At 48.4% G+C, this 20,388-nt stretch overlaps 1 protein-coding gene across 3 annotated transcripts in view; it reads right to left on the bottom strand.

Moving 5' to 3' along the window:
• NEK6 (NIMA related kinase 6) overlaps window positions 1–18,068 on the bottom strand; it is a 58,744-nt gene extending 40,676 nt beyond the window's left edge. The window contains exons 1-2 of one of the 3 annotated variants that reach the window (XM_072025271.1): window positions 17,554–17,703; window positions 6,916–6,998 (exon numbers count right to left, since the gene is read on the bottom strand). The gene's annotated coding sequence lies outside the window, so the exon portion shown is untranslated. Of the gene's footprint in view, window positions 1–6,915; window positions 6,999–17,553; window positions 17,720–17,819 lie in introns of those variants that run through there. The other 2 variants (XM_027470936.3, XM_038164935.2) reach the window with 2 other exon arrangements.
• Window positions 18,069–20,388: the final 2,320 nt, after the last annotated feature.

The raw sequence follows: 20,388 nt of genomic DNA, 5'->3' as shown, positions 1-20,388 counted from the left end.
ACCTTGTTCAGGCTGCAGGGATCGGGCTGGCAGCACCTCCTGCATGCTAACCACGCAGCAGCACCACGTGCGTGTCGGCCACGAGCAGCAAGGAGGCTGACCTGCGTGACAGCTCAGCTTAGTTACTGCAAGGAATGCCTCCAGAGCTGACGGTGATATTAACTGGTAATGAATTTTCCTTATTATTCTTTTAAGAGTTGGAAAAAAGGGAAAAATTAAGATTTTGGCAGCCCCTGCACTTGAAGAAAATTATTGCTTATACCTAGTTTTTGGGTTTCATGTGATGCTTTAGGATGTAATTTTACTAACAAGTGGAGTAACAAACTCATTTCACATACCACTTTTTATCAGCAGCAACATCATTGACACAATATAGCATCAACAAAAATAATCAAATACGGAAGAGAACAGCTACTCAGAACAAAAAAACAAGCAGCCACAACAACACTCCAGAGTTGGTCTCACTTCCTCGTTATCAAATTCAGGGAGGAGCAGCAGTTGCAGACAAATAATTGAGGGTTAGGGTGCTGTGGTTTTTTGTTGTTTTTCATTTGTTTGCTTTAAATCTGTTTAAAACAGCCAAAGACAACAGTAGGAAATAAGAAGTCTTTGAATAAGATCTCTCAACACTGGCACATTTTCACTTTACATTGTTCTAGTTCTGCACTTTCATTTCTCAAGTGACAGGCTTTTTATTATGCTTCCAAATTTCCAAGGAAGCTCTGCGGTGTCAAACAGCCTCAGACTGGGTCTTGACCATGACAGTAAATTAAAACATATTTAAATTGCATGAAGCATCACGTATCTTCCAGAAAGTGGATAAAAGAACTGGATCCTCACCTGCAAAAGGTATTACAAAAACAACCTAACAGCTTTTTGACGTTACTATGAATACATGTATGAGATATTTAACTTGAGCGAGTCCCCAATAACACACATGCCTCAAAAATCCACATACACAAAAGCAAGGGTTATATATGATTCAGAAAATCTCTTGCAGCATTTTCCAGATTTTAAAGTCAGACTTCAACCAGATTTTAATCGAAACTGAAACAATTACTTCTGTCTCCAAAAAAAATTGCTTGCTTTGGGAACTAAACATTAAAAACAAACGATGGCAATTGGGCTTGCAGACTTTGAGAGAGGAAGGGGTAAGTGGAGCAGATACCAGTGCTGGTGCCTGAAAGCACAGGGAGATTTCCCTGATGCTCTATTGATGCAGCATTACTTCCAGGATAGTCCAGCCAAGTCATGTTAAGGATATATCACAATTGTTTGGCATTTGGGGTCAATTTTAATTAGCCAGATAAACTCTAGATTGCTTGGCTTGGCTACCAACCAATGTAATAACTCGTACAGCAGCAAAAATGTCACCCGTTCAGGTGAGCTTCAAACACCAAAGCTTATGATCACACATTGCTTTTACCTGTGCCACCTCTATATTACAAGAGCAGGGGCAGGCTCACCTCCCTCTGCACCAAACATGAAAGCACCTTTATCACAGCAAAATCAGAAGGAACTCTCACGAATACAGAATACATTGATATTTACAGTTATTAAAGTATTGGTACTTAGCTGTACAATATAAAGCAAGGCATGCTGCCTTGGAAAATACTTTTAACTTTCTCGTACAGGGCAGACACCACGGCAGTGTATAGCCAGACACAGAAAAGGGCAGTTCCTACGTAGCTGAATGTACTGCCTATGTAAATATTTGCAGAGATGTTAATGCTGCACGATTGTTCGCCTGCGCCTCAGCCACTGGGGAAAACAGTTTCTGAAAACAATGGAAGGAAGTGAAAGACTTCCAATTGAACCAGCGTCCTAAATAAATAGAGAAATATTTGAGAAAATGTACCTGAGCTCGGCCTAGAGCTGCTTCACTTAAAGCCCATCGGGCTTTAAGTTGGGAGACACAAATTTTGAAACCAGTGCACCAGAAGCACTCAAGGTCCCAAGAAGTTCCACCTCATTTTCTTTCGGTTTGTATCTCAGCAGCTTTGTGAAAAGTCAGCTGCTCTTTGGGAACTCAGAAGGGATTTCAGAGTGGAGGGGAACACAACGAGGCCTACATGGGACGAGCGCTTTGCTCTTGCAGCATGGCTTCAGGCGGGCCTAGCGCTCTGGCCCTCCACTATGGGGGTGAAAAGCGCTCAGGAGGGGAGCAAAGAGCACATCAAACCAGGCCCAAGCACCCGCTGAGGCAGAAAGGCCTCAGGCAGTGAGGGGAGGCACCATGGCCAGTGCCAGAAGCCTGGCAGGCGGGGCTGCTCCGCGCTTCAGGTGAAGGCCCCTCCTGAGGCCGCTTCTGTAACGCACCCTGCAACTCCAGCCCTTCCTCATACCGCCACAGAAACCATTCTGGAATGAACCATGGCGCTTGGGGCCTTCTCCTTTGGCACAGCTTCCCATCCTGAAAGCAATGCAACCTGGCCTCCAGCAGTGTCAACATTGCTGGCTGCAAAATGGGGGCAGCTGTGCCCTTCCTGGGCACGTTACTGTGCTGTTTGTACCTCTGACCTGCTCCAGTGCCCTCAAATATCATGATATACGTACATACATATGTATGTCCATGCTTTTCCACTCAGTTACTCTCTGCCTCTCACAACCTCCCCATCCCAAACCCCAGTGCAGCAGGAGGCGAGCCCCTCTATTCGGGTACCTTGTGTATAACAAAACAAAAAGGCAAGTCTTACATCGTTCCAGAAATCCACGGGTTGTTTAAACACAGTCAAGTGCATCTCTTAAAGTACTGCCCCAACTCCCACCTCTCCACGTACAAAGCATACAGATTAACTGTGAACCAGAGCCGCCGCTGTGCCCGAGGCAGGCAGGCTGCCCGTCAGCTGGCGACGTCTGCAGCAGAGCCCGGCCGCGGGAGTCGCTCCCAAAAGGCTGGAGCAAACTATTTCACAAAATACACACAGCCGCGTCAGTAACACTTTCTTCCTCTCTACTGCCCAAGAATATTCTCTCCTGCTTGCTCGTAAAATAAATCTGTCAGGATACTATATGAGATTACCTATATATTTAAATGATGATCTTGGCTTATGATTACATTATCGCTCTGGTTCAGGGTACGTGCCGTGCAGAAGGCAGTCCAATCCTAGGAGAGTATTATTTTTGAGTGACTTTTATTGTCCATTATCTTACACCATCTCTGTCACAGCCGTGATGTCTGGTAGGAATAGTTCACAACAGAAATATCTCTGTCGTTAGTATTCTCATTGCAATTTAGGCAGATCAACCTTTAAATCTCATCCATCATACTGAAGAGCTTTGGCAAAGCAAGCGCAGTAATATATGCTTCCATGCAAAACCTAATTACAGGCTAGGTTAAAAAGCCTACCCCATCCCTTCTGCAGTGCAAGGTGACAGGGAGTCCTGAGCATCCCCGGGTTTCTCACTCTCCCTTTTTGCTGGTGGAAGTGCACAACCCGTTCATTACAGCAGACTGATTCTGTCTGGCACATGACAAACTTACTTGAACCTAACAATTAAACTTCTGACAGTGTTTCCAAAAGCAGAGAGTATTTACTGTAAATGCTTGACAATTTTTTTTTCCCCTCTCTGCTCATCTCTCTCAACAGTCACCTTATGATGACTGGAAATTACCATAAGCAAATAGCAGCCTAACATCCAAAAAAGCCTCATGTTAATGTGAAATACACACCTGCCAACACTGAAAATAAAAACAACCTATAAATACAAATGTTAAAGGGAAAAAACATGAAGAATGCCGACGAAATGCAAGAGATGGGAGACAATGCAGCAAGAGCAGAGTTAAGCAAATAATTTAGTGAAAAAATGTTTAGAAAGAGTTGCCTACAGAAGGTGCAGCTGGCTGGAACGCTGCTGCGGTGGCGACACTGCCTACGACCACCAGAAGCCGTGCAGAGGAAGGACCGTGCATTTTTTCCTTACTAACAGCTCCAGATTGCAATAAGGGAATCCAAGCAAGAACTGTTACGCAAAGAGCAGATGTATCATCAGTCAACAGTTTCAAGGATTTAGGCTTAATATTAGGAAGAAACTGTATCTATGCATATACACCAGCAAATGTAATACAGCATGAATTATGTACACATCCAAAGCCCAAGAAAGCATAAAATATACAGAAGCGTGAACAAACTCTTAAAAACAATATTAAGATCACCCAGTTACACAACTTCATTGGATTTAGTAATTCCATCCATGACCAAAGGGCTAATATACTATCTAATATAATTTTATTCATCCTCAATGACATAAGCTCTAAAGGACAACTGAAAACTGGCAGAAATCAGCTTTCCTTGTCTTTGATATCAGGGAAGTCACAGCCCTTGGTGAAAACCGTACCTGCAATTTAATTTCTAAAACCCTAAAAGGGTGAGGGTGTTTGTTACGAATTGACCACTACCTAGAACAGAACCCATGTCTTCTCAGTGTCTCAGACATGTGCTCCGTTTTATGAGTGCTGGAATTATTTACCCTGAAAGCAGGTGCAGATGGGGTTACGTTAAGACTTTCTGCAAACTTTTGTGCAGAATCTAGTTTGCACAAAGTGTTAACAGCCAGTAATGGAGTGCTGGCTTCTTGAAGACCCAAAATCCACCACAAATGCTTTAGCAAAATGGCTGAAAAGCCCTAGAGCTTTTTCATTTTATGTCAACAACTGATATTCATTAAACAAATGCAGTGACAGACACTGTAATTCACTGTTCCATACCTAGAAGCAAAATGACATTAAGTCAACAAATTTTAAGCTAGTCAGAGCCATCTCACTGCGGATGTCAATAAAACAAATGCTTCCTGCCAATAATTAAATATCCATGTCAAACTTTCCACTCTCCTTTAAATTACTCTCTACATCCAGTTCAGGTCCATATTCCCATTTTTAGCAGGCAAGATTATCTTTTTCAAGTACACTGTAGTCTAGTTTGGCAACAAATCTATTAAAATGACTTGGAAATAGCAAGGTCTCTGTCAGTATTTTCCCCTTCTCAGCTATACTACTACATCTGACGATGCTACTGGAGTTAAGACAATAGATCTGATAGAACGGCTTTTATGCCCATTACTTGACTTAGTTCTCCCCACCAACCAGAAAGGCAGTTACCAACTTATTTCTAATTTTGGTTCGAAATCTCTCATGTTCCCATTGTGTTTTTCTCCATACATCATCAACAATAGTTTACACTGCTCTTACGTAGATGAGCTCTGTATGCTGTTCCCTACAGCTCCGAACACACCAACAGCTGCTAAACGATTTTCTATCTTCTATTTGTTCCTTGTTACTACTGTTATTATTTTCTTGTAAACCATCTACTCTTTTTGTGGTATGTAATGTGGACTTGGAGGACAGGTTTAATGTGAGGCTTTTGTTGTTAGTGCTGTGTTTTTGTTTGTTTGTTTGTTTTTTAGTATGTTGTGAAATCTGCTTCTTAGAACTTGGTGCCAAATCAAAAGATATAATTGTTTTTAGAAGTCTTCGAAATATACTTTAAATGTTATGTAGCTCAATCCACTCATTACAAGGGATAGTTTCACATGGCTCCTATTAAATAGTCCTAGGATCGATGCCAAGGGCACTTAGTGATTTACAGTTATGGCTAAGTAATCAATGTGACAATGAGATAAATGTTCCTTTTCACCAGCCTAACCGGACTAGTCCTACCTCTTACTTCCCTGCACGGAATTTCCTCCTGCAACACCATGTGTAAATATTTACGTACAGTGTTCCTATCTGTAGATAAATATCAAATACGTATTTAAAATCAAAATTTAGTATGGATGGCAGTCAGCTGCATTTAAACTGACAACAGCTCCTTTGAAGACAGATAATACTGTAAATGCAGAACAGCAACAGCAGGCTGCATTTTCCCCCAACTAATTTATATTCTTCTAGGCGCAATTTCGAGCCTTCCAAAAGTATTCATTTAATTCATTTTTACAACCTTTGAAAGGGTAGAGATAGACCTCTCAGGCCACTACTCGTGTTAACGAAACACGTTAAAAATAAACACATACTAAATCTACCTGGAATTTTACTGTATTGCTTACTAAGCATGCAACAACATGCTTACCTTTTAATTTATAATGCAATAAAGCTTTCAAGCCTGAAGCCAAATTATTTAAGAACATTTCTGTTGTCCTTCTCAGAATTCATTCATTTCAGATGAAGGAAAGATTAAATATAGGCTGGAAATATATTCATAACATATACGTTCACAGAAACTGCCAGACATTTTCACATCATTAAATCATAACTGAAATAAGTAACATCACACAGAGCTATGAAGTGTGCTCTGTCTGTGCCCGTAACGTCAGCTTCATTATCCCGCTGGCTGCAGCCTCCTCCTGCATGGAGGGAACAATCAGCTATTTGCACGTAAGAAAACAAGCTTACAGTCCTACCAGCAAGCTGGCGATCTGCACGTGGAATACAACCAGTTTGCACTCTCAATCAACACCCAAAGAGTCCCTGTAAAAACAGAGCCAAAATCTAGTGGGGAAGACCGACTATTCCCAACCTATGGGGAAAAGATCCGATTTCCGCCAATCCCTGAAATACGTTCCCACCACATGCAATGAAGAACACGAAGTATTTCCTCAGCTCACGTCAGATGAGCTCGAAATCCCTGAAACCTGCTGTAGCCACCCTGCTCACGAATTTGTGTCTTTATAGCCAACATATCTATCTCGAATGGAGGGAAGAGGAACAGAGGAGGACATTAAATATATATAATATATATAATTTATGTAGGCCCAACTTCAAAACATCAGAACAACAGCTTGAAGTATTTACATTTCTCATAATCTAAAGTAAGAGGAAATGATGCTGAGAATGATGCAGCCTAGCCAACGTGAGGACTCATATGATTCAAATCCAAAGGCAACTTCAAAGCCACCTCGTAAACCCTCTGCACAACTTACAAAGCCGCCAGATGTAGCACTGCAAGAGCTTCCCCGCATCTGGATCCTGCAAGCAACAGCCAAACGGAAGCAGAAACTCTTCCCTGTGTAAAAAGATTGAACATTTTTCTACTTACAAAAATAGCTACATTAGAAACACGTTTGTATCATTCCTCCTCAAAATATGCCAGGACAGCTACTTTCGTATGTTGCTGTAAAGTGCCTTATCTATACTAAATAAAAGGACCGCTTTCCCTACCCATTCCTGGAACTAACAGCGTGGGTTTGGGTTGGTTTGATGCTGTCTGCACCTCGTGCCCACTCTTCCACAGCACTGCCCGCAAGGCCCCTCCATCCCCTCTGCCACCGGGACAGCTTCCTTGGAGAGCAAGATTCACGCACCAGTGCCTCGTGAATCCCGGCTGCGGGGTAAAACAAGAAAGTTCTGTTCTTTATAAAGTCTGCATAGTTACTTTTATTACTTATTTTGATGACAGACAGGGTTAATGACGTTCTTGCAGAGAACTCTCCCTTTCCTGGGCTAAATGCCCAAATTCTTTCAGGATTCACAAGACTGTCTATTTAAATTGGGTCCAATTTTTTCTCCTACAGAGGCCTGCACAGAATGTTCTGACAAGAAGCTGGGAATCAACCTTTTGAGAAAGCTCTGGCTAAATGCGCAAGCTCTGTGCCAGACAAAAAACATTCAGCACTACATTCTGCCCTGTGTGTTTCATTATTCTAACAAGCCCCACTGTTGAGGCATAAACCCAGAAGAATCAGCAGATTATTAAAACCCGTAGGCTTGCTCATGTAAACACGAGCCTCCTGTCCTGCCCGCCCTATGCTTTTTCTTTTTCTTTCATTAAGAATTTAGGGGAGAAGTCCTAACACTACCAAAAGAAACAAAAATACCCAGCTGAAGCACGGAGTGCAATTTAGTTTTCAACAATCTATGAACAAAGCAAAATGTAATTTTCCAACCATCCTGAATTACCAGTTTTTAAGAGTAATTATGCTGAACACACCTCAAAATATCTGCCATGGGCCCGCTCAGCAGCGGGGACAACTCTACCATCAAGCACTTGCAGAAACACCAAGATTTGTCTCAGGAAGGAACAAATATTTACAGCAGTTCAAAATAAACTACAATGTTTTATCAATATCAATGCAAATGATGTTGAGAACTTGTTAATAATTGTGCATAAAACACTATTTCTCATCAACAGAAATAATTTTTAGGTGCAACAAAACCCAGGTTAAGCCAACCCTGAGCAGTGAAGTAGCAAACGACACAGCAAAGCAAGTGTAAAAGCAGAAAAATCAAAATTAAAGACACTGACAGCAAAGGAACAAGTTGAGCTGATGTGAAATGAACCAGCTTAGAGAGCTAGTAAAAATAAATAAATAAATAAATAAATGAGTAACAATGCACCCAATTCTCTGGAAAAAACATGAGCTGCAGCAGGAAGCACCCGAGGAGCAGCCTCACAGCCCTGCAGAAAAGCCTTGCCTCGTGCTGGTGGGACGGACACAGACCAGGAGCTAGGGATCCATCAGCTCTGCTGCTCTGACAGAGCGTGAATAAATACAGAATTTGTGCCTTTTGGTTTGCATGTGGAAGAAACTTTTATAGTAGTCATTGGCTTTTCATTGGCTAATGACCAGTAGACACTTGGAAACGAACTGGGCTCGGTACGTGCCAGAGGAGCCGGAGCTACATCCAGCAACACCCTACTGCCCAGGGCAGGAACAGCACCCGTGTGCCCTTACGGGGCTACAGGAAAGGACCGTGCAATGCCAGGCATCCTGCCTGCCTCGAACCAAACCGTGCACCAGGTCCCTGCATTTCCAACAGGACGCCCCGAGGGCTCTCCCATTTGGGGATCTGCATTTTCTAACACCACTGCCACACGCGCCAGAGGTGGTCAGTGACCATGAGAGCCCTGCACCAGCCCCCGGTGGAGGCAAGGTGGGGTGAAAATACCTCACCTGGTTATCTCACCTTCCAGAGGAGTCAAAACTTCAGTGTGCAAGCTGAGCTCTAAATCCCTACCAGACTTAAACACGGCAGCAAAGAAAAGCAAGTCTTCTTACTGCTCCTAAATCCTAATGGATTTTCTAATTAACTTGATTAACCCATCTTGCTCACTTCTCAAATACCCATCTCACAAACAAGTGATTTCTCAGCCCTGCAATGCGGGGCTTGCAAGAGAGCTTCATAAATCAATGGAGTTGAACTGAGGTTAAAAAACGCATTTGTGGCCAGCACAGAAGTCGTTTAAGAGGAGAGGTATACCTGGTACTTCAGGAAGGGGAATAATTCTGGGAAGGGACAGGAGTACATTGCCAGTGGGTTTCCAGAAGTCACAGCCACAGGTTTACAGACCAGACTATTTCGGATCAAACCAAGGCACAGGAGAGATAAACCCAAAGCCCCACAACTGCGAGCACAGCAGAGGGGAGGCAGAGGCAGGACCGCACCGCTGCGTCTCGGGGGTCAAACCCAAGCTTTAGCACACGGGAGGTGATGAGGAGGGCTGCTCTGCTACGGCACCTCACGACCCACTGCCTCCCTCAGGAGTTCACAGCCTAAACCCAAAGCCTGCCAGTGAAAGGAGAGCTGGTCTGCGAGGGACGTAGCTGCCACAGGCTCTCAGCAAAGCACCCAGGCACGAGCCCGAGAGCCCCAGTGCCTCACCCTGCAGTGACAGCGCGAAGGAAAAGCTACTGACAGCAGCTGAGCACGGGGCAGAATTCATGCCACATACTGGATGCATGAACAAGAGCAACCCCGGCTGTGACTGCTGCCTGCTGACTTAGGAGTAGATAAAAACTTAAACATGGTGTGGTGTAACAAATCGGAGACAGTCTCCGAAGGGAAAACACATTCCCCATATCATCCAGCTGCTGTTATCAGACTCATTAGTGCCATCTATGTCACCAATAAAATGAGCAAGCTGCTGTTCGGCTCCCCCCCGTTTCAGACGAACCAGAGGAACGATATTGGGCAACTTCGCCGGAGCCTGATAAGAGCGGTGATGCAGGGGTCATTTCAAACTTCCTTTAGAGCACTACACGCAAATTGGTGCCTTAAGCACACACACCCCGCCGGCCACCCCACGCTGGCCTTTCACATACAGGATGGGACCCCACAGACCCGGGGAGAAGCCTGCAGTGAGCACAGAGCTGGGTGAGTCTCAGTGCCCTGTTAGTGATGGAATGAGCGAAGCCGAGGCAGCAAACATCTGACCTTCCCGCTCTGAAACCAAGCCTTTGTTTCCTTCCTTACCCTTTTGACATTTTGTTAATCCACACGCAAATGAAATGTTGAGGGGGGTTATGGAGGAGGGAAAGAACGGCTAGAAGGGAACACCACAGTGTGGTGTGCTCACAAAGCACAACCACCACCAACAAAAATCTCAGCTGAATCTCTGAAAACAATAAATTCACTGTGTGTTACACCAGAAACGCTACAAGGTCTGCTTGTCCGTGAGAATGAATCATGGTTTACATCTGGGAAGAAAGAAAAGTGCAACTAGAAATCAGGCTCCTTAGGGGATTTATTAGATCCTCACAGAGTCACCACAGACGCTGAAACCTGCTTCTGCAGCAGAAGCTGCATCTTGCAGACACCAGGCAGAACAGCACAAATGAGAGCCCGGCACATTTCCCTTCAGCATTCCCAGGCAGCGAGAGGAAGAGAGCTCAGTGCGAGACCGCTCAGCCTCTGCGGCTGCACCTACCCTCAACCTTCCAGAAAATTTCCCACCGCTCTGCTTCTTTGAGAGCTTTTTGCTGCAGAGCAGTCGGGGCTGTCCCCAGAACCAGGGATCGCAGTGACTGCCCGGTGCCCCCGCCGCAGCTTGCTGGCAGCAGGCGAGATGTCCCAGCGCAAGGAGCGGGGACAGTAGCAAGGGGAAAGGCAATCTCAAGAGGACAAACTCGAGCGCAGGGAGATCACCTTTTCAAACACCAGACCTACTCAAACAAATCCTTACTTTGAAAGTGGCAGCTACAGCACCAACAGCCTGGAGCCAGCCCTCCCTCCTCACCACCGCCTCCCCGAGAGCTGCGTGCTCAGCAACACGGCGGTGTCTGACTTACAGTCAGCAGCTACAGCAATCACCAACCAAAAATACCTGAACATTATCTGCAGCAATTGTGACTGAAGCAGCCGCAAGGTGATGAACAGCCTTTTCTTCAGAGAGGGCTGCGGCAAGCCTTCCCCTCTCCCTCCATTAGTGATGAAGCACAAAAGCTGCAATAAGTCATCGCAGTCACTTTAAAGTACAAACCGGGGAGACTCAAAGAAATCCCAACAGGTCACACGGTAAATTATGGCATTCCGTAATATACAAAGAACCGAGAGCAAACACAGGTAAAGAACTGTACCCACCACTGTTTACCCTTGGATGGTAAAGTTCTTACGAGTGACAAAACGTTATAAATTGAGTAATTGACCTGTAAGGAAGTAAGGAGCTCAGGAGAGTTAAAAATTACCCTATAAATACCATAAAGATTAACAGATTTGTAATACCCACCCAAGAAGCACTTACTCTAAGTAGAATGATTATGAAAACACAGCAAGAATATTTACTACATAGCACCGACTGCAGTATATACAGACTGCCACGAAAGGCAGCGCTGGTTCTTAATATAGTGACAGCTGAAAGTCACCACTTAGATTTCCCTGCTGATTAAAGGGTAACCTACAGACACACGCAGCTCTGACTTATTTGCTTCTTTGAAATGCAGTCATGGATTTTGAAGGACCTTTTCAAGGCTTTTTGTTGCTGGTGTTCTAGTTTAGCGCTTGTAAGCTTTAAGTTTTGCACAGCTGTTTGACAGGAGGTCTAATGGAATACTGACAGCGCAGGGGAACGAAAGCAGAACTTCTAGAAGAGGGATTTTTGTGTCCATGTTTGCTAACACCTATTTCAATCTAAGTCCCTACGCTTGGGAGAAAAGGAACCTTAAAACAGTGCTTCTATGAAGAAACACAAAATGCTCCAACAAGGAGAAAAAAACATGCCTTTTCAGGATGGTGGAGAAATGTGCCCATGAGGGTGAGGACAGGACAGAGACTTCAGGGGCAATTCCTCAAAAGAATCATATTGAATTTACTGTGAAGCAACCCGCCCTGCAGACCAACTTTCCCCAGTTGCTGTTGCACCAAATACAGCAACCTCCATCTCCAACTGCACAGTTTAAAATTCACAAGGCTAAGAAAAACCTCCCCAAAGTGCAGGAGGACAAGGAGGCCCGCCGGCTCTCAGCAAAGAGGAAGGGGAACGTGAATCTCCCTGTGCCGTGAGCGGGGTGAGCTCCCTGCCACCAGCACGCCCCTCGGCACCAGCTCTCACACGAGCTGTTCCTCGCTGCCTGGCACCCGCTGTCAGCCTGGATTTCAGGTTCTGTCTCAGGCACACCGGGAGTTTTCGGCAGGCCACTGGGTATTTCCCACCTCGCAGCAAGCTTCTCGAGGCGCGCAGACCGGACGACAAAAGCAACTGGAGAGCGGCGCCTGTCACCGAGCTCTGCAAAATGAAAGCCTTGCAAATCCTCCCAGGGCGTGGAGCAACACCTGCTCCGTCAGCAGGCTGGGCTGGGCGCGGGGTCACGGCCCTTATCGGCTCGGTTTTTGACCCCTGCAGACTCAGGGAGGTAGGTGAGGTGCCACCGGTCCCATGGGACAGGGGACGGAGCCACGGGGCGCCCCCGGGGAGCCCCACAGCAGGGCACACAGCGACAGACAGCTCGGAGAGGTGGGATGCTAAGCTGAAACGCGAGACCGGGACCCCCTCGGCAAGGTCCCTCAGCTGTCTCCCGGGCTGTTGACAGCCGCTCATGTTGCGAATAGCTGTGCAGCACGGAGCTGCACCGTCCCCTCTCCCACTGCTCCGTCCCCTCCTCAGCGGGGAGCCCCTGCCCCGCTCAGGTTGGATGGCACCGTGCCCAGCTCGCCCGCAGCACAGCTCAGGAGCCAGCTCCCAAAGGCTCCCCAGAGGGCTCCCGGCACCAGCAGCCCCTGAAACCTGGAGAAGCCACGTTCCCACCTGCCCCGTGACTGGCGCTGCGTGTCCACCGCGCCTGCAAAAAGCATGGCACAGAGGTGAGCTGCCACACAGCACCACCACGTCCCGAGGGGCAGCGAACAGGAAGGTGCACGGACCCCTGCCCCTGAAGCAGGGCAGCATCAGAGCGAGAACTGCTTGGAATTACGAACAAAACCAAAACCCAAAGGAAGGACAAACGCAGCGCCCTGCCGTGCTGCTGCCCACGGCTCTGCCCAGAGACTGGGAAGGGCTCGGTGCGTGCTTTGAGTCACCAGGCGAAGCACGCATCGTGCTTGGAGCCCACAGCTGAAGACCTGAGTTACTGAAAGCAGAAACACCAAAAAAATGGAAGAGCTGCCTCGGGGCCGTAATATAGATGTTAACAGTCCAGGAAAAAAAACAACTGATGCTGAAGAAACAACCGTAAGGGGAAAAGCTGTATGACAGCTGCTGCCACTTTTTCAGTTTAAAATAATGTAAAAACAAACCACAACTTTACCATCTTTTGCATTTTGTGATCAGGCATGCCCTAACAATTTTAGGGTGTTTTATATATTATGGTGTTCTAGCTCATAGGGAATAAAGCAGTACCTCCGATCACCCTACTTCTGATCCCAGAACTAAGTTTGTGAACCATATGGATTTGCTACATGCATCTTTGAGTTTCCAAACTACCTAAGAACAAGACAGCCAATACCACTTTGTTTTAATAAAATGCAGTAGACTCTAAAGAAGTAATTCATAAACTACCTGCAAGTCACTGGAAGGAAAAAAAAATGCAGTTATCTCAACGTCACTGCAGGAGCGGAGTTTTATTGGGCATGAGGATTACACCGCCTTCACCTGAGGAGGGGAAGATTTAAAAGCAGTATTTAAGTAGACTTAGAAAAAAAAGGAAGAGACCAAATAAATAATGCATTCTGACTTCTAAGCAAGCATTTGTGAGGTTTCAAGAATGCTTTGGAGTATGAAATTCCTAGAGTTATTCACTTACCCCATTTGCTTTCAAACCGATACTGTCTGCTGTCAGTTCACTTAAACACGTAACAGGAAGCTCAAATTTGACTAAAAGGTAGTATTACGTTACTACTGGTTTTGTATGGAAACCTTTTTAGAAGTAAGAAGCTAAGGGGAAGTTTTTTTTCCTCTCCATCTGCGACAGACAGCTGTTCACTGCCTGGAATCTATGATAGCAGGCACTTAAAGTAGCACCAAGCCGAAGTAAACACTTCAGAAATTTAATTTCTTTAATTGTACTGACACCGTAAAAGTGCTTGATACTTGCCATGTGAGAAATTAAATCATCTGATTAAACACTGAAGCTAAACACGCAGTTGTAACTGATTTTATTTCATAAAATACTTTTTTAAATATCTGAAATATTCTGAAAATTAAAAAAAAATGTTTAAAAATGTTAACACAACTCAAGAGAGTTCTCGTGCATGTACGTCGGTGTACAGCACGTCCAGATGTTTAAATACTTAGCACAGGTTAGAACTTGAAGTAATCTTGATCCAAGCCAATATGCATATAAAAAATAAGCCAAGATAGAAAGAGACCTATCTAGCCATAAAAAGATTTGACAGCTTTACAGACTGCTGCGTTTGAACCGCTATTAAAAGCAACTCCCCATGGTTTTCTGCTTTTAAATAAAACTTAGCTCCCGACTTCTAGAAGTGTCCGCTTAGTCCCCTGCTTGCGAGGACCTCGGTTCTCCCTGCCCTACCTTTCAGCCGAGCAGCGACAGCAGCTCCAACACTGCTTGAAAACCAAACAGCACCCTCCCCAAAAACCTGCAAGGCATTTTTAAGCAAGGGCTGGATGTGCTCTCTAATTCAGACACACTGCAGCAATTGCAACCTGCTGGGAAAAACAAACAAACAACGAAAACCAGCACACTGTGCTTTTAAAAAGCACTTTCATAAAATCTAGAATTTGAATGCAAATTTTTTGGCTTCTGTTTTTCCCCCTCTACCTCCCTCCTTTCAGCACCCTCTGCAGCGCTGCGCAGCCCAACCTGAACACCGGTGGGGATCCCACAGCCTCCCCGGGGAGCTGCTGCACCGAGCCCTACCAAACCGTGCTGCTGCTGCTAGCAGAGGCATCTCCTCGTCTCAGCGCTGCAGGGCCAGGATCTGGCGGACACCAGGCACCTCCACACAGCTTCAGGACACCGCGTTGCCCCGTGAGGGGCTCCAGCACTCTGCACTGCTCTTGTGTGCAATGTCTCACTGGACTCGTACCTGTCGCAGCAGCACTGGACGTGTCCTGCAAAGCCTGAGCTGCCACAAGGCAGCGAGCCGCGCTTCCCCGCGCTGGGACAATCACAGCAGCGCTAACAGGAGCTAACACCAGAGGAAATCACTTTCAAGGCCTCCATCTTTAACATGCCAACGTTTTACTTCTCCATTTCAGCCAGCCTTTAACTTCCATGTGGTTTTACACTGGAAAAGGCCATTTCAAGGGGTGTACAACTGCGTGGTGCTCAGGTGCGCTGAGGTTCCCCCATGGCCCCTGCCCAAAGCCCCACACTCGGGCCCTCAGCAATGTGAGGGCATCCGGGAGCTACGACCACAAGGACACCCCGTGTCTGCTCCCAAGGCTGCAGGAACGTTGTTGGTGTGTCCTGCTTTTAGGCTGAAGATGCACCACGCCACTTCCTAACCAAACCTCTATTCACGACTTCTTTAACCACAATCCTGTGCCCAAGCGTCACGGCCCCTTTCCATCTCGACACGTTGAATTTTCATATACTGAAGCAGTTAGTGAAATAGTCCAGCTTGTAAAATGAAGTTCCAGTGGTTTGTTTTTTTTCCCATTAGCTGGAGATGGACAACTTTCATGGGTTCTTTGCCATGAGCAGCCTCTTCTATAACAGGAGCTTCAAAGAGAAGTCAGGGTGACAACGGCTAAAAGCCACAAGTCAGACACTGAACTTGTGTTCTAAAAGGCCGCTATCCCAACGAGGCTTTCACGTAGGACAGGGCAAGAGTCAGGCCCCTGGGGTTATGCTGATGCCCACTTTCACCGTTAGGTTTTGGGCATCTTCCTCTGGGACTGCCTCTGCCCTTCCAGCAGCATGCGACAACTCGTGCTTTAAACAAGTCGGATTCTCCCTGCCTGCCCCACTCGCTGGCTGCTCCAGGTCCGTGCTGCCATGTTGTTTCTCGTCTGCCTGTTTTTCATAGCCTTAAGTTAAATACATTTGGCACACATGAAGCAGGAAAAGGTGTGAAGTACATTCCCTAGTTCATCCTCTGCACAGCTAGAAAGTGTTCCGAAGGTGTGTAGAAAAACTTGCCTCCATTTTACAGCTAAGAAAGCACAGGTTGAGTAGAAAAAAAACACAAGTATTTTTGGCTCCTATCCCTATACAAACACAAAAAAATAAAAAAGTCATTTTACTCTGAGTAAATAATTGTTAACAGATGAAAAAAGAACTACAAAAAAAAGCACACCTCTTTAAAGCCACTGACTGAACGAGGCCTTCAGACCCACAGATAGGTCTGAACAAAGCCAAGAAGCGCGGTGCGAGATCAATCTCAGAATCTCCCACTGCTTCCTCCGGCACAACCTCGATTACTATGAGAAATGAGAACAGACAGCGTAGGCTCAGTATTTTCAGTATACGCTGGAGCATTACACATCGGCAGAAAACCTTTTGGGCAGGCTCACAGGAGGCGAGTGCTAAAGAAGTCAGTTTGCCTGCACGCGAGGGCTACGCACCGCAAAGTTGCGTTAAAACTCACCGCCAAGTTGTGTGCCTGTCCTCCACTACCAAGCACGTGTTGGTCAAGGAAAAGCTCCCGGAGGAGCAGGGCAGCACCAGGAGCAGAGGCACGTCCTGAGCCGGGGTGCTGGGATCGCACCGGGCTGGCTCTGTCCCGGCAAGTTCCACCAGGGCGACAGCCGTCACCCGCACCCCGTCCCGAAACCGCACTGCCCACGGGAGATGCTCCTTTTCCACCATAATAAAAGCCTCCCCCCCACTTTTTTTTTTTATTTTTTTTTTTTTAAATCTCTGAGGCACGAAGCCATAAGGAAACGGGGGCAGCAGCTCTGCTATCTGAAACGAGTTCCCCTCCCTCCCCCAGGCTGAAGGCACGACTGTCACGAAGATCGGCGGCAGGAAAAAACCTGACAATGGAAAAAGAGCTCGTGGGAGCCCCGAGAGGTGTCGGGGAAGGCACGAACGGCCGCGGGCCGCGATTCACGGCGGGCAGCTCCGGGAGGACGGGCAGCGGCACCGATCGGGTTACCGGGCCGGCAGCAGGGCCGGGCAGGCGGACACACGGACACACGGACAGGCGGACACCCGGAGCCCCGCCGCTCCTCCAACAAGTGCAAAGCGCCCCGGGGCCGGGCCCCGTGCGAGCAGCGGGGGCTCCCCGGGGACGGCCCCGGGGGGGCAGCGCCGAGGACGGGCCGGGCCGGGCCGAGCCCCCCCCGCTCCCCCAGCCCCGTCCCGGTCCCCGCCGTTCGCTGTCCGCCCCCCTCCCCCCGGGGCCGCCCCCGCCGTGCACGTGCCGCCCGGGCCCCGCGCGCTGCTCCCCCGCCCCGTGGGGTCCCCAAACCCCCCCCCGCACCCCCCGGTGCTCACCTGCGGCCGGAGGAGCGCCGGGGCCCGGCCCCGCAGCCCCGCGCGAAGCGAGCGAGCGGCGCCGCGTCCCGGTCCCGCTCCCGGTCCCGGTCCCGGAGGCAACTTCGGCCGCGCGCGCCCCCGCCGCGCGCCCCCGCGATCTCTCGCTCTCCCCCCCCCCCCACCCCTTCCCCTCCCCTCCCCTCCCCGCCGCGCTCGGGAGCGCGCCCGGCGGCTGCCACGCAGGCCGGGGGCCGGGAGCGCGCGCGGGCGGCCCCGCTCCCCACCTGCCGCCGGGCTCCGCCGCCCGGCCTCGGGCTCTGCCTCAGCCCCGGCCCCGGGCTCGGGCTCGGGCTCGGGCTCGGCCGCCGCCGCCTGCGCTCGGCCGCGGGCTCCGTGCGGCCCTGCGGGGGGCTCCGCGCTGCCGCCCGCTCGCCCTCTCGGTGCTTTTTTCCACGTCCCGCGATGAGTCACCGCCGGAGCGCCGCTGCCCCTGTGGAAGGAGCATGAGCGGAGCCCTCCCCCCGCCCTCCCGCCGCCTTCCTCCCCCGGAACGTGACGGCGGCGGCCCCGCGCCTCGCTCCCGCCCCGCCGCGGCCTGCGCTGGGCCCTGCCGGGCCGGGCCGCGCCTCCAGCCCCCGCCTCAGGGCGCTCCCCGGGTGCCCGGGGTGTCGGGGCCGGGAGCCCGAAGCCCTTTTGCGAGGGGAGAGCAGCCCGAAAGCCGATAAATAAAAGCCAAACCCGCGGCTCCGGCTGAACCAAGGCGGCGGGGAGAAAGGCGAGCGGGGGTAGCCCCGCTGCCAGCACCGTGTGGGGGCTCCGGGCTCGGGGCTCGGCCAGGTTTTGGCCTCCCCGGCCTTGTCCCACCGGGACACAGCAGCAGCCACGGCCACCACACCGCGAGCTGGCACCAGCACGGTGCCGTGGTGTGGGCCGGTCGGTGAGCAGAAGCAAGTTTTGCCACTACACTAGTTGGTTCCTACTTGGAGCTCTGCCACCCAAAAATAACACATTTTTTTTTTTTAAATGACCACCGACCAAGGCCGTTCGGTCGCTGCAAGCAGCTGGCGTGTTGCTGGTGATGGCTGTGACCCCGCCAGGCTGGGAAATGTGGGCACACGAGGGGGTCACAGGCAGCACGTGGGGGACCCTGTCTTTGGGATGTGAGCTTGTCCCGTTTGTCCTGGGCCTTTTTGTGTTCCCCAGTTCCTTCAGGCATCCCAAAGGGAAAGGCTTCGCTCTGCATCCCACACTTAGAGGCATGGCCAGCACCTCCTGGAGAAATGCTGGCAGCCTGCGGGGCTGCTGCGTCCCCAACCTGCATCGCCTGCGCCAGGGCTGGGGCAACCAGTTACCTGCGACATTTTGGTCCAAACAAGTCATTGCTGCCAGCAGACTTTCCTCACGTAGTTTGAGCTCCAAAATCCCAGTTCTGCAGAACCCGAGAAGTCCCGGCACGTCCTTGCGCAGGTGGCACTGTTTGTTCATCAGAACTGCTTTTAGGAAAACACCCTCACTAAAGCCGGGCCACCTCTGGCACCCAGAGAGACAAAAGAGCCGCAGCAAATGTTTGTGGGATACTCAGGTTATTTTGTAAGATCTGAGCCGATTCTTTTGAAACCGTCACTAAGTTTTGTTTTTGTTGTAAAGTTGTTTACACAAAGCTAATATAAATTCAGTGCATCCAGCCTGGGTGAATATAAACATGATCCTTGCAGGGCCTCAAGTTTCTGATACAACTCACATTTAAGATACTGCAGAAGTAGATTCTATCTCCCCGAGCAGCTCTGATAGCGTAGATTTTTCTCTCAAGGGTACAGATGCCTGCACAGCTATGCAATGCTTCTCACTAGAGACAGAGCAATAGACACAACAGATGGAAACTGAGAGGCCACCTGGTTTTAAAGCAAATCATATCATCAATCTATCAGTACAAAATCTGAAACATGGGAAAGTGCTTAGAGAAACAAAATGAATTCAATTCTTTTTTTTTCCTCCAAACTCAATTTTCTCAAGGTCTGTTGATGTGCCACTTGCAAAAATGCATTTCTTTCTCTTAAAAACAGACTGCCAGAGGATCGAGGTACAAGAACTTTCGTGTTTTACATCAAAACAAAACAAAAAAACAAAAAAAAAAAAGAAAAGGATCTTTTGTTAGGCTGCCATGAGTTACTGTCTTGCTATTCAGAAAAGCTGTTTTCAAAAATCTGCTACATTCTTGTGCACAGCTTCAAGATCCAGGTTTTTCACTGCTAAATTAGACACACCAGACAGAATTACTTTGGATTATCAACAGCAATTCAGTTAAGCAAGAAAATTAAATTTCCTCAATTAAGTCTTGACAGAAATAGGCTTTCTTTCATGCAGCATGCTAGGATTCTGCTGCAGTTCTCCTTCAAACAACCCCCAAAGCGAGAACTTCCAGAAGATGTTTGCGTTTTTCCTTCCCCGTTGCGGCCGCTGCCGGTGGCTCGCGGTGGAGGGAGGTCGGCCCCGTGCAGGGCCAGGCCCACACGTGCTCGAGGTGCCTCAACACACACCCGTCTAAAGGCAGGTTGAGCTCGCTGAGCTCAGCTCCCCGTTTCCATTTAACCAATTTCACTGTTTTATATAGTTCGATGTGCTGATGTACATTTTAATCTACAAATATTTTGAGTCCCATTGACGCAGCTGTCAGGAGGAACTCCCAGCAGGCAGCGTAAGCCTGGAGCTCAGCCTGTAAGGAGCGGAGAGCTACATAAAAAAGGGTACTTTAAATAACTTCATTTTTAACCTAACACAAGGAAGTGCTCTTCTGTTCCAGCACAGCCAGGCTTTTGTGCCTCTCAAGCTCTACGGCCAGAGCTCACACGGTCA

This window comes from Anas platyrhynchos, chromosome 18, assembly GCF_047663525.1.
Source record: "Anas platyrhynchos isolate ZD024472 breed Pekin duck chromosome 18, IASCAAS_PekinDuck_T2T, whole genome shotgun sequence".
Lineage (NCBI taxonomy): Eukaryota > Metazoa > Chordata > Aves > Anseriformes > Anatidae > Anas > Anas platyrhynchos.
This window is presented reverse-complemented; position numbering and strand designations above follow the sequence as displayed.